This window comes from Scyliorhinus canicula, chromosome 2 (assembly GCF_902713615.1).
Source record: "Scyliorhinus canicula chromosome 2, sScyCan1.1, whole genome shotgun sequence".
Taxonomy (NCBI): Eukaryota; Metazoa; Chordata; class Chondrichthyes; order Carcharhiniformes; family Scyliorhinidae; genus Scyliorhinus; species Scyliorhinus canicula.
Genome location: NC_052147.1, coordinates 216,833,080 through 216,848,011, shown reverse-complemented (window position 1 = coordinate 216,848,011; position 14,932 = coordinate 216,833,080).

Sequence of the window (14,932 nt, the reverse complement as noted above, 5' to 3'; positions counted from 1 at the left end):
ACAAATTAATCTACACCCCATCATTCTACCATAATCCATGCACCTATCCAATAGCTGCTTGCAGGTCCCTAATGTTTCCTACTCAACTACTTCCACAGGCAGTGCATTCCATGCCCCCACCACTCTCTGGGTAAAGAACCTACCTCTGACATCCCCCCTGTATCTTCCACCATTCACCTTAAATTTATGTCCCCTTGTAATGGTTTGTTCTCCCTGGCGAAAAAGTCTCTGACTGTAACAAATAATTTGCAAACTATCCCGAGGACACTGCTGACCTCTAGCTGACCTGCCTCGGCAAACAAAATCCGTCTTTTGTTCACCCAAGATAATTTATAGTTAAGTGATCTGTCTTTATTTTATCTTCAATCAGAACAATTGGTAGGATTAAATAGGGGAGTCAGTTATCCTGACATGAGACCACATCCATTGTCACAAACAAGCCTGTTCCAAACTTTCAAGGAGGCCGGGGAGTGACGCAGAACAGGTGAGTCATACATGAACTCAGTTTCATCTCGGAGATTATGGGCTGGCTTCTCGGTTGGGAGGCTTTGTCCTCCTCCCAGAGCTGAATTGCCCCGGTTTTACGATCCCCTTGCGGTTGTAAAGCGGGATGCAATTCAGTGTTCCACGCCATGCAAATTTATCCATGCCATGGAATACGAGGGATTCCAAGGGAATCCCGCTATTGGGCCCCCATCTTGAGTGGGCGGCCTGAAAGCTAGGTCCCATGGCTGGCAGGCCCCACACACCACACATCAGCCCCAACCCCTCCCACTGCAAATCAGCCCCAACCCCTCCCCACTGCAAGGCAGCACCCACCCCCGATTGCCTGGGTGCTCCCCCACCCCAAATTATGGAGTGATCCGTCCTGCTGCACCCAGGGACCTCTGTAATAAGGGATTCCCACCCAGAAACATTGAACACATCAAAAAGAGATAAGTGCAGTGAAATCACACTTCAGTGATTGGAATGCACTTAGTGCACTTGCATCTCTTTAATGTGGTCAATGTTTACAAACATTGGGGTTCCACCACTTAGGCCATTGAAGTGTGAAGGGATCAAAGCTGTTGGTGGTTTTTGTGAGCTGTTAATTACAGACCACTACTCCAAAGCTGTGAATGACTTGCAGACAGTGGATTTGTGGAAACCAGATGCGGGCACCACTGCACTCCTTCGAGGAATGGGCACATGGAGTTGCAAGGTAAGTACAACAGCTATAATGCTTCCCATTGTCCCTGTCTGGACTGCTGTCTAGCTTCCAGATGGGGTCCCTTTTCTGGGGTTGGGGTCTATTTTGGAGGGTCTGTGTGTGGGAGAGGCTCCGTGGAGGAGGTTCCTTTAGGCAGGGGGCCACTGTGGCAGGTCCTCTATTACAGGGGTCCCTGGGTGTTTCCTGCTATTACAAGGGTCCATGGAAGGGGTCCCCATATTGTAGTGGTCCCTGTGGGAGGTCCCCTATTACAGGGATCACTGAGGGAAGTCCCCTAATTCAGGTGTCACTGGGGGTGCTTCTATTACAGGGGACCCTAGGGAGTCCCCATATTACAGGAGTCCCTGGGAGGGGTCCCCCTATTATAGGGGTCCCTGTGGGGGGTGGGGGGAGGGTGCGTATGCAGGGATGGCCTTTGGATGAATTTGGAGGGTTTCAGCAATCGTGGCTCTGGTGTAGTGGGCCTCGTAGTAGGTCAAGGAGGCTATAGTGATCTGCGCCCTTAGTGATTCCCGTCTGCAGGCATTGGGGATTCACCAACAGCCGCAGCACAGGGCGCCGGGACCGCTAAATGTTTACATCCTCCCGGCGGCATGCATCGTGGACCTCGTGAATTGTTAGGTGAAATAAACATTCTGAATTCTCCGAGCAGGGGCTTGGATCATGTTGTTTGGAACCAATCCCGATTTGCCCGCCACACCCAATTCTCCGTCCTATCGAGGAACATACTCCGGGCATCCTGGGATGGAGAACCCCACCCAATATTTTTCATATCATCCTGAATTGGATATTCATGGGAGAAGACTTTTTCTACATGGCAGTGAATAGTGTCTGAGGGTAGAAGTGACCCATGGTGATCACGTAAAACTGACAATAATAAGTGGGCAGCTTGCTTGACATACAATTTAACACCAATTTCTTACATTGAAAACCAGGCAGGGTTAAAATGGGCTGTTGAATGGTTAATGCCCATTTTGTGCTATTGCCAAAAATGAGATTCATCCCCATGAACCTGATGAACATGTGCAGAATCTTTTTTTTTTAAATTTAGATTACCCAATTATTTTTTCCAATTAAGGGGCAATTTAGCGTGGCCAATCCACCTACTCTGCACATTTTTGGGTTGTGGGGGCGAAACCCACGCAGACACGGGGAGAATGTGTAAACTCCACACGGACAGTGACCCAGAGCCGGGATCGAACCTGGGACCTCAGCGCCGTGAGGCGGTTGTGCTAACCACTAGGCCACCGTGCTGCCCTTACATGTGCAGAATCAATATGTAAATACAAAAGATCACGCGTCAGAAAATTTCCCCTATATACTAGTTTCCACTACCAGTGTGTAAAATATAATTTGGTGCATATATATAATAATAATAATCTTTATTATTGTCACAAGTAGGCTTACATTAGCACTGCAATGAAGTTACTGTGAAAAGCCCCTTGTCGCCACTCATGCGAATGGCCAATTCACCGAACAAGCACATCATTCGGGAGGAAACTGGAGCACCCAGAGAAAACCCATGCAGACACGGGGAGAACGTGCAGTTTCTGCACAGACAGTTACCCAAGCTGGAATCGAACCTGAGACCCTGGCGCTTGAAGCAACAGTGCTAACCACTGTGCTACCATGCCACCCTTATATATTACCTCCAACGATATCACACCAAAAAGGATTAGTACTACACACCTACTTGCATTTTCATTGATGTCATAGTATAATCTCACATGTGAAATATCAGTTAATGGTTGGTAACTATGTGTATACTATCATGTAGATTCATTTCTGGATAGGGTTTAATAGCAGTCTCTTTTTGCAGTTTTACCAGCACCAGAGAGTGCAAACAATCAGGTCAACATTCCAAATATAATTTAAATAGTTATCCCAGTAAAATAAAAATTAATAAGCCCTAACATGCCAATTATTCCACAGTCAGCTCAAGAGCTTTATTGTGGAGACCTGGAAATCTCTGTACTTGGGGCATGGAGGCTTTCTCCATTGTAAAACATTACTCTCGCCAAAAGTCTTCAATTATTTGTTGATCATAATCTCCTCTCAATTTGTTACAAAAATATATCCTATGAACTGTGACTGAGATAATAGTTCTAGAATGTATCACCATGCACACAGTTAGAAACAGATTTTTTTTTCACTGTTTCGACATTAGGTTTTGTATTAGTGGAGTGCAGAAAGGAAAATTAGATGAGGAGGACAACATATTCAAAACAGAAACAACCTGATTCTTCTAAACTGAAATAATGGGAGGAAAATCCAGCAGAGTGTCTGCAAACATCATATGATCTTGTTCAACAAATTTCTCTTTCTGCAGACCACTCAGGTGGATATTGACACCCATAAACATCTACGCCCATATGTTCAAACTGTTTTGAGTTATTGTAGAATTCCTCATTGATCTTTTTCAAGATGAAATACCAACCAGTGCAAGCCTGTATTTAAATCCCATAGTACAGAACATGGCACTTAAGATATTCTGGCTGTTCACGCGAGCTGCATCTTCCGGTTCTGGCAATGGCGCACCCCCGCCATGGGTTTCCTGGTGGCATGGGGTGGATGCAATGGGAAATCCTATTGACAGTCGTGGGACCAGAAGATCCCGCCACTGGCCAACGACAAGTGCCTCCCGCCACCTCGAAACATGCTGCGGAAGTGGGGGGGTTGCAAGGAATCTTGGTTTGATGTCAAATTGTTCTTGTTTACAATTCAGTGTAATCCTGTCTCTGGGTTTCCTAAAGAGCCTGGTAAAGTTGAGTCAAATATTTCAATCAGAGTTAATCTGGCAGATATTTTAGTATTTTATATTCTGATTAGAGGAAGGCACATCAAATGATGTTGTGCTTCACAGAAACAATCTGGAGAGGACAAGATCAGCTGCCATTTGTGCGAAATAAAATGGCTGATTTCCATCTTCTGCTGTAAAACTGTCTAATTTGATTTGCAATTCTTTAAGACGCGCCTGAATTCCAAAGGCTAATAGCACGCAATTTTCTGGTCTAGGGTCATTTGTGTAATTATTCACAGCTCGAGGTGCAGTCGCAGCTGGGTTTAGAGTTGACATGATTTGTGGGGGAGGAAAATTCTAAACGTGAAATTTGAAAGAATGGGGATGGCTAAAAGGGAGTGTCACAAGGAGAGGGATAGAAATTTAGAAAGGTTCGAAAGAACATTAGGAGTCAACTCAACCCAACATGCCGAAGGATTGCAGAGGATTCAGAAGTGGCAGGCCTGGCAGAAGGGAACAGGATTCACAGGTGCAAGCGTGAATTTGCAGATGAGTGATTGGGTAGCACAGCACTTGGCTTCCTAATCTATCTATGGTTGCTGAAGTTAAAGTGGCACTGAATGAAGTATTTATTAGGAGATTGACATTCCAACATCCATGGGGAAGATGGTGGCGTAACGGATAATATACAATATAATACATATAATGTCACTGGACTAATAATCCAGAAGCCCAACATAATGTTCTGGGGAAGTGAGTTCAAATCCCAAAACACCAGCGGGTAGAATTTAAATTCAGTTAATAAATATCTGTAATTATAAAGCTAGTCTCAGTGATGATGACCACAAAATTATCGTCGATTGTTGTTAAAAACCCACCTGGTTCACAATGCCCTTAATGGAAGAAAATCTGCCACCCTTACCTGGTCTCGCCTACATGTGACAGCAGACCCACAGTAATGGGCAATTGGGGGTGTACAGCAAACGCTGGCCTTGCCAGCGACACCCATATCCCATGGAAGAAAAGAGAAAAAAAAAATCCTTGATTTATATTTTCTATGCGGTTTACCTGAGAAATGTATGCTTCTACTAACAGTTCTAGGAGTCCAGTGGAACAGCCAACCTAGTCATCCTAATCACTGCAAATGTGAGATTATTGTCTGGTGAAATGCAGATAATATTATGAAAAATAATTAGGCGCGATTCTCCGCTGCCCACGACGGGTCGGAGAATAGCGGGAGGGCCTTCCCGACATTTTTCCCGACCTCCCGCTATTCTCCCCCCCCCCCCCCACGGCCGCCCCATGACGTGAAGCGTTGCTCGCCGTTTTTTTACGGCGAACAGCGATTCTCCCCTAGCCGATGGGCCGAGTTCCCAGGCCTTTACGGCCGTTTTCACGAACGCAAACACACCTGCTCTCACCGTTCGTGAAAACGGCCGCAAAGTGCCGTTCCCGACAACCATGGCACCGATTGGCACGGCCGCACCACGGCCGTGCCAAGGGTGGCATGGGCCTGCGATCGGTGGGCACCGATCGTGGGCAGCAGGTCCGATACCCGCGGGGCGGCTGAGGGGCATGACGGCCCGCGCATGCACGGGTTTGACGCATATGCATGATGACATCACCTGCGCATGCGCGGGTTGGAGCCGTCCAATCCGGGCATGCGCGGCTGACGTCATCGTGCGCGTCAGCCGCCGTGACCCTTGGCGCGCTGGCTTAGCGATGGTTGCGGAGAATCGCGCCCACAATTTCTTGCAGGTAAACTCAACTATGGCAATTAACATCAACTGGGATCATTTGCATCTCTCGGAAAAATGTTTAAGAATAGTTTTGTGATTACAGGACTTAAATTGGATTGTCCTGCCAACATGATGCAACCTAATTCAGAAGAGCCATTCAACCCTGCAGAAAGTATTGTGTGACAAGTATGGAGCCATGCTCTAAGAGGTGATTAGAGGTGAATGAATGAGAAAGATGATTCACTTGAGGTGTTTAAAATAATGAAAGCTTAAAATCATTTTAAAAAGCTGTTTACAATGGCTGAATGTTTAATAACCAGAGGACAAAGACAGAGGATGCATTTTTTATTCAACAGTGGTTAAGCGTAGAACTGCACGTCTGGTGTGATGGTGGATACAGATTCAATAGTGGCCTTCAAAAGGGAATTGGATAAATACACAAAGCAGAAAAAATGATAGAGATGTGGGGAAAGAGGAGGACATTTATTTTTTTCTTTAATCACCTTAAACATGCGTCCCATGGGGCTGGTGGAAGCAGACCCGATCAATGATTTCAAAAGGAAATTGGATGGGCACTTAAAGAAAAGAAGCTTGCAGTGTTACAGAAATAGAGTTGGCAAATGGAACTGACTAGATTGCTCCAGGAACAGCCAACATAGAAATGATGGGCTGAATGGCATCCTTCTGAGGCATAATTGAATCTATGACACTATGGGCTGGGTTTAGTGTTGATGACGAGGTTGGTAAATGCATGTTACTTCTGCGGGGGTGGTGGTTGCTTGGGGTCGCCCTGCCCAAAATAACAGGCACTTAACTGGCCAGTAGTGGAAATTTAGCCCTCTGAGAACTGCCAGTCAATGAGAGGCCAGCAGCTTCCCATTGCAGGCAGCTCCACCTGGAGAGCTGCTACCACTAGTGCTCCAGGCGCTGCACAAATGTTTGTAGGGCCCCTGGGCTCAGATAAGTGAGATCTAGATGAGCGCCATTGGGAGTGGATCACGGGAGGGTGAGGGAAGGCTTTCAGTGTTCCCCTTTCAAATGTCGGGGCCCTTGATCCGGCACTGGGTGCCTGACAACAAGGGATTTCCTTTGCAGGTCACTGCTCTGACAAACCTTACATGCTGGAAAAAGATTCATACACAATGAAGAAAGGCGCCCAGCATTATATGACACAGCCTTGGAAGTATTATTTCACGACTCCAAGCATTTGTTCATTGAGGAACTCCTTTCACCCATGCACCTTATTTTAACTGCCCTCTGCTGGGATATGGGTGGTTGGTTGCACAGAGATGTAGGCCAGAATTTTCCGGCCGTTGGGATCTCTGTTCCATCCGGCAGCACACCCTCTCCACGGGTTTCTCGACGGCTTGGGGTGGTTTCAACGGGAAATCCCATTGACAAGCGGCAGGAGTAAACAATCCCGCCACCAGTGAACGGTACGTCGCCAAGAAACTGGTGGGTGGGGGATCTAGCCCATAATCAGGGGCTGGTTTAGCTCACCAAGCTAAATCGCTGGCTTTGAAAGCAGACCAAGGCAGGCCAGCAGCACGGTTCAATTCCCGTACCAGCCTCCCCGGACAGGCGCCGTAATGTGGCGACTAGGGGCTTTTCACAGTAACTTCATTGAAGCCTACTCGTGACAATAAGCAATTTTCATTTCATTTCATTTTCATCAGCAATAGCTGCACCAAGTAACATGTGTGGCATTCTCCGATCCCACGCCGGATTGGAGAATCGCCGGGTGGGGGGCTCGAATCCCGTGGCGCTGCTCCTGCGCAAACTCGCTCATGTGCGAACTCGCGCCGGCCGTGCTCGTGCCCTTATCAGCAGCTGGAGCTGCGTGAAGCGCCCCAGTGCCGTGCTGCCCCCCTGTGCGGCGCAGGATCGCTGATCCTAGGGGTCAGATGACGCCGGCGTTTACGACAGTGTCAACACTTAGCCCCAGGATCGCAGAATCTCGCCACCTGTGCTGGGAAATGCAATTGGGTGGAGAATAGGTTCCGACGCCGAAATAGCGGCAGGCGTCGATTTGATCCAAAATTGCAATTCTCTATCACCAAAACAGCGGCATCAATGCTTCCGGAACGCATGTACAGTAAACAGTGCTTGCATGTCATTAGCTGGCTCGCGTTGATATTCTCCGGGTTCTCTGCAATTCTCTACCTTCGATGGGCCGAGTTCCCGATGGCGCAGTTGACTTGTGCTTTTAAATATCGTGAAACCGCCGTTGTGGCTTGTCAGGGGGAGACAGGAGATAGGATACAGAGAGGCGCAACCATGGGCTGCTGGGCCGGACACTGGCTGGGCTAGCTGGGGGTGTTGGGGGGGGGTGCCATACCAGAGCCTGGGGTGGGGGGGGGGGGGGGGTGGGTTGAGACCAGGGAATGGGCTGTGTCGCTGGGGTGACCCACCAAGGGAATGGGGCAGTGTACAGGCATGGACCGCAATTGCTGCGCGCTGTAAGGCAGCCATCTTGCTGCGCACCCATTGACCACCACCTTGTCCCCTTCTTCTGCAAAGTGACACCAACTGTATAGGTGCCACCAGGTCCCCACATCCGTACCTCATCATACACCCCCCACTCATCCGACACTCACCGACAGGGCATCACGCAGCCCACTAAAGGGCAAAGCCCACTGTAGCCGCTTACGGGCGTGATGTGGGGGCCATGGAGTGTACCGCTGGAAAGGGCAGTGCCATCCGATTGTACCCCTGGCAAGAGGGAGGGTTACAGGGTCAGGGACATGGTGCTGGGCAACGACAGGGCCAGGGCTGTGGAGGGGACATGCGGGGGCCACCAGGTAGCCCCGTTGGAGCTGGTTGGGCATGGGAGTATGCACCATGCTAACATGTCGGCCTTTCAAACCTTGCAGACAATGGACATTGGAATTCAACCAGCAATGGTGGACCGCAGCGCCGGAGGATGCTATACGAGCTGGAGCTGCTCCAGGAGGACGAAGCTGCAGCAGCAAAATGTGCAGTTGAAAGAGTGTGCCTCAGTGGATCAGGAGGCGGCCACTGAGGATAGAGAGCTGGCCGCCCAAGAGGAGCAGGAGGAAGAGGTGCAAAGGCGATGTTGCATGGGGCCTTGCATGTACCGGCAGTACCTGTCATTCGAGGACCTAATGTCGAAGACTCCAGCTGAGCAGGGGGACAGTGCAACATATCTGCCAGATTATGACGCATCTGGCAATGCAGGGGAATGGGTAGAACAACCGCTCCGGTAGCATTCAAAGTGACAGTCGCACTGAACCGCTACGCCATGGGGTCCTTACAGGCGCCAAGTGCTGACCTGTCCGGGATTTCAAAAAGCTCAGTGCGCAGGTATATCTGCTGTCATGGACGCCCGACATGCCCAGTCGGCGTAATACATCCATTTCAGCCCACCAGGATGCCCGGGCTGCGGGGTTCGCCACATCGCCGAGATGCTCTGGGTCCATGTCACTCTACAAGCACCTACAGGTGACAAGCCGCTCTGCACAAACTGAAAGGGGCTTCTCTGGATGAATGAGCAGCTGGTGTATGACCATCAGATATAAATCACGCATGTGTGTGCCCGATACCCTTCATCCTGGCACACTTGATGATTCCTGACCGCTTCAAGGTGAACCCCCAGCTGAGGGGTTGGCTCCTGGGCGACAGGGGTTATCCGCTGTGGTTGTGGCTGATGATGCCTATCCGGAGGCCACAGACACAGCAGCGACGCTCACGCAATGACCAGAGGTGTGATCGAGCGGTGCTTAATCATCCTGAAAATGCGGTTGAGGTGCCTGGACCATTCTGGAGGAGCCCTCCAGTATGACACTGGGAGGGTCACCAACGTCATGGCGGCCTGCTGCGTCCTCCGCAACACCGCACAGCAAAGGGGCAACGTGCTCAGTGAGGAGGATGAACACCAGGCCTTGTCCAATGAGGAGGATGCGGGAGTGGACGAGGATGAGCAGGACATGGGGCCCAGGCAGGCACGAGAATCCGCACAACGTGTGCGCCAGGACCAACGCACATGGGGCGCTCCGATCGCCTCCAGGTTCACCGACTACGGGAGGGGGGGTGAACTGGCCAGGAGCATGGACACCACATCACACACCCACACCGCCCCCCCCCCCGCGCTCCTCCCCGCTCCCCCCCCCTCCCCCCCCGCACCCTGCAACTGCAACCGTCTCATATATATATATATATATGGGCTGCACTGCGTGGTGTGGGCCCTGGGTTGGCAGTAATAGCGGGTCTGGTCCATGTGATGGAGGATGATGACAACCCACTCTGCGATGAGCTCTGGACCGGGCTTCTCCCCTACTCGGCAGGGCGGGGGGTCCCGGCGTAGCGGAGTGGCGCCAACCACTCCGGCGTTGGGCCTCCCCAAAGGTGTGGAATTCTCTGCACCTATAGGGGCTAGGCCCGCGCCGGAGTGGTTTCTGCTACGCCGACTGGCACCAAAACCGGCGCCAATGGCCTTTGCCGCAACGCCACCCGGCGTCGGGGCTGGGCGAAAAGCCTTCGCCGGTCTGCACATGCGCCGGTGCGTCAGTGGCCGCTGACGTCACCACCGGCGCATGCGCGGTAGCGGGGGTCTCTTCCGCCTCCGCCATGGTGGAGGCCATGGTGGCGGCAGAAGAAAAAGTGTTCCCTCATGGCACAGGCCCGCCCGCCGATCGGTAGGCCCCGATCGTGGGCCAGGCCACCATAGGGGCATCCCCCCAGGGTCCGATCGCCCCACGTCCCCCCCCTCCCCCCCAGGATCCCGGAGGCCCACTCACGCCGCCAATCCCGCCGGCACCAGAGGTGGTTTAAACCACGTCCGTGGGATTGGCCTGTCAGCGGCGGGACTTCGGCCCATAGCGTGCCGGAGAATCGCCGCAGGGGGCCCTCCAACAGGCGGGGCGTGATTCCCGCTCCCGCCGATACCCGGGTGGCGGAGAATTCCGCCCACGGCGGGGGCGGGATTTACGCCGGCCCCGGGCGATTCCCCAACCCTGCAGGGGGTCGGAGAATTCCGCCCCTGCTCTCTACATTATACAGGTTTCTCTGGCACATGGCTGCCTGCAAGAGGGCAGCCCTGTCCTGAGCCTCAGCCACCGCCTGCCCAGATTTCCCCAGGCCTTGAACATGCTGGTCCACAGCCACAACCCTCGCCCTGAGGCCTCCACCGCGACACCACCCGTGCAGTGTTGGCTTGGGTAATACGCAAGGCCGACACCACCTCCTGCTCCTGCACGTGTTTGGACTCCTCCAACAGCACCTGCAGGTGCTGGATGCTTGCCAACCACCCCACAATCGGTGGGACTGTCCGTTCCAGAAGCTCAAAACTTGTCTGGATGGCAGCTGATTCCTGGGGTGGCCTGTCCTCCGACTGTCCGCTCCTCAGGGCCTGCTCTTCTGCCGCATTGAGGGGCCACAGATCTGGCAGTCCCCCCTCCAGTCTTCTCCTGCTCCCAGCAGTTATAGACAACCTTCTCCTGGTGCAGGGGAGGGGGGGACAGAAATGCACAGTGTTAGACAGTCTGATGCATGCAACCCAGGGGGTGGGTAGCTGGTGGCCTCAGTTGCCAGGGCATCCGGCCATGGCGGCCGGTATGGGTGCCGACTTGTGGTGCAGGGTTGGGGTTCGGACGCCCTCCGGGTGGGGGTGTCGGGTTATGGGTGTGTGGCACAGGGGTTAGTGCAAGGGGCACAGTGCTGCCTACTTTGTGAGCGTAGTGCAGTTTTTCCTGCATGCTGGCCAGTTCGGTGTTGCTAATGGCGCTACAGCCTTTGCCACCTGCTCCCAGGCACGGTGAACAACGGCTGCTGTCAGCCTCCTTCCCGGGCCGGTGTACAGGGTCGCCCGTCTCTCCTCCACGGAATCCAGCAGCGTCTCAAGCTCGGTGTTCGTGAACCTTGGTACTGCTCTCCTCGCTGCCATCTTATTGCCAGGGGTGGTGTGTGTCGGGAGTGAAGTGTGTATATGCGGCTGCAGCTTGTCAGCCTCCTGAGTGTCACCGATGTTCACTGTAAAATTAAATGCTAAATGCTAATCTCCGCCCTCAGGTTTAGTTACTCCTCTACCTTGTTAAGAAATTAGTTTTAATTAGTTTTTTCAATGTTTTTATTTCAAATTTAACACAGATTCTCGACCAGCTAATCAGGTCACAGGTTTACTGTGGCGTCACTTTGTTTTCCCCCCCACAATTAGCATGCAGATTATTTAACATTAATATTTAGATTATCATTGCTCAGTGTTTGGCAGTAGAATAACAATCCATTACTTTCATCAAAACTCCTCATTCAGTTTATATGTCGTTGTGTTGGGAAAATGTGTAACTGCCTGCTGTATACCCTCTTCCTTCCACTGACTGGTTTGTAACAGTTAGGTTATAGATCTCTATATCTGAGTGCTGATTACCTGTGGTTGCTATTTCCCAATTAGCAGGAATTTTCTGCTGGTCGACTCCCAGTTTCATGGTTCTTTTCTCCTAAATCTGACTCCAGACTGCAGCCAGCTGGCTCTCTCAATCCTTGGGCACCCCACCCTGCTCAGTACTGGGTGAAGGCAGCTTCCTGCTGCCTCCCACACTGTTCCCTCCATCCCACTTTACCCCTAAAGACCTCAAACCCCTGCCTTGTGCCAGAGCTCCCTGGGGCATGGTGGCAGGATTCCTGCTGACTTCTGAGGCTTCATGCCAAGCTTCTTGCTGTTCCAATCTTGGCATGAGTTCTGCCACTCATTCAGACCGTGCCACAGGGCCTCCTGCTTGCACCGAGTCTCAATATCAGACCTCCTGTTTGCTTTCGTGCTAACTCCTGAATCTTGGAATCAGGCCTCCCATTTGCCTTCCGGGGTTCTAGGCAGCAACCGGCCTCTTGCTATCAGGAGCACTGTGCCAAATCTTTACTCTCTCAGCCACGATCTGGAACTTCAATTAGTTGCCAGGTTTCCCACTTCCCCAGTCTCAATACTGAATCTCTCCAGTGTCCAATACAGACATACCATGGCAGGCAAAAGGGAAAACCAAGTCATGAACTGTTGAGTGAATCAATTTGTTCCAGTAGCCATAAATGTGGATCATAAATAAATCACTGAGTTGAAGTGCAGTTGAACATAAATAACCAAGTTAACAGAAGAAATAATGTGCTTTCCTTACACAAATCTTGTTTTATCTCCTCTGAGCTTTAAGTTTTACATCTTTTGGATAGAAGTGCAGGTAACTTAAGCACTGAAAAATAATATTTGTTCATACTTAACTATCAAATATTTGTATTATAAGGGTTTTAATCACATTGCTACATTGGGATATTCCTAATTACTCAGTTCCCCCAGACGGACCAGGTTTTCCACAAATTCATGTGTGCAACAGGCATAGGCTAACCTCAAAATTAGTTGAGGAGGGTATTCAACTTCCTTCTGTTCGCAAGAGGACAGCCATTTTTAGCAGTACTTCATGCAACCCCTCACATTTAAGGGGCTTGGGCTTGATGTGCACTTGGCAGCAAGGCAAAGGACAACCGACAGGGCAACAGCTTTCCCTTTCTTGCACAATTCTGATGATTTCAGGACTTGAGACTGGCAATGCCGCAGATGCAGACTGTCAGGTCTGCAGCAGAGCTGTCTGATGCAATACAGGAGATGTTGTTTTCAGACAAGGAGGGGATAGTCATTTGGTAGTACAGAACTTGATCATTGCTGAAAAAAGGGACTTGTCAAAGCTTTTCAACTTGCACTCATCAGGACACTTTGCGAGAATATCGATATAAAGAGAAAACAACAATTTATATTCCATGTGAAGTGAGTGCTGCTTTGTTGGCAACTGGACTTTGATTGGTGGAGACATCACCATCGAGAATGCACCAAATGATGGTGACTGCCAAGCAGAGCTAACTGATCTGCCACCGTGCCGCCCTCGTTGTGCCTTTAGTGGCAGTGGAGCCAGGTGTGGTGCACAATGCCGTGCCCAATGACCTGGGCAGTACCTTCGTCGAGGCCTTCTTTGTCAGTTGGGCAGTCTTCTCTTGTCGTACTTGGGCACCAGAATGTTGTGCCTGACATTGACCTCCTGCACTAGGACAGATAGGCACTCACCTGTGAAACAGAGGCACTCAGCCCCCTGACTTTTCCTCCCACCTTTTAGAAGCTCCTGGTCCTGATGCCATTTCTGGTCTGAAGCCACACAGCGCCCTCAATCTCCCCTATGACTCCTACAGCCTTTTGGGAGCTGCCTCCTCAGGCCTTGAATCCTCCCCACCCCTCCCCACTGCTGAGTCCTTATTGGACCCAGCGCCCGATGCAGCCCCACCCCTGCTCAGCATGAGCCCAGTCAGTAGCTGCATTACACGCTGGGCGGGCCTTAATTGGTCACCTTAATTGGTTAACAATGCGAACTTCGGTGTGAACGGGTTTTACATTTGTTTCCGCCCGCATCGACTTCAGTCATGCACCGAGGGTAAAATTCAAGCTCTAAACTACTTAACCCACCTTATTCCCCAGAACCAGATCCTGTATTGTCCCCTTTTCCATTGATCTGAGAACATAGCACTCAAAAAATACTCCTGAAGACACTTCAGAAACTCTTCCCGTTCTCTGTCCTTTATACTGTTATTATTCTACTCTCATCATTCTGTCTTCTCTACCTGAAGGCAGTTTCCTGCTTCATAGTCTCTGTCCTGTGCCAGTCTTTTCGTTTTCCAATCACCTTCAATTTTCAAGTTATCATGCGTTGATATCTTTCTTCCATTTCCTCTTTTTCCTTGAAATCTTCCTGCCATAAGTTCCCTTATTCATCTGTTTCCTCTTAAGATGTGCCCTGCCTAGTCTCTGCCTTTTCCCAATTACATTCAGCAATTTAAATTTTTTGAACTTTCCTCAGCACTTCATTCTTTGTTACTTTTGAAGTCTAGATGATCCTTTCTATTCTGCTCCCAACCCAGGTTTCAAAGCTATTCAGCAAGTTGGCCTCCTTTCTCTAATGTCCAACCTCACATCCATTCAAAACAACACTTCAACATCAAGCTCTTTACAAAGGCACTTTTTGAGTTGTTTATTCAGCTTTCCAGTTGGCAACTTTCTCTTCTTACTAAGTTTAACCTTTCCCATCGCTATCCATTTTCTTATTTCTTTGTTGTATCTTCCATCTGCAGATAGTATTCTTCCCAAATATTAGAATTTTTTCACCTGCTCAGGTTCTTTACCTTCGATGAATACATGAATATTTCTTGGTGATTTTGAGATATGCATTATTTTGGTTTTGCTGATGTTTACTTTGATTCCAA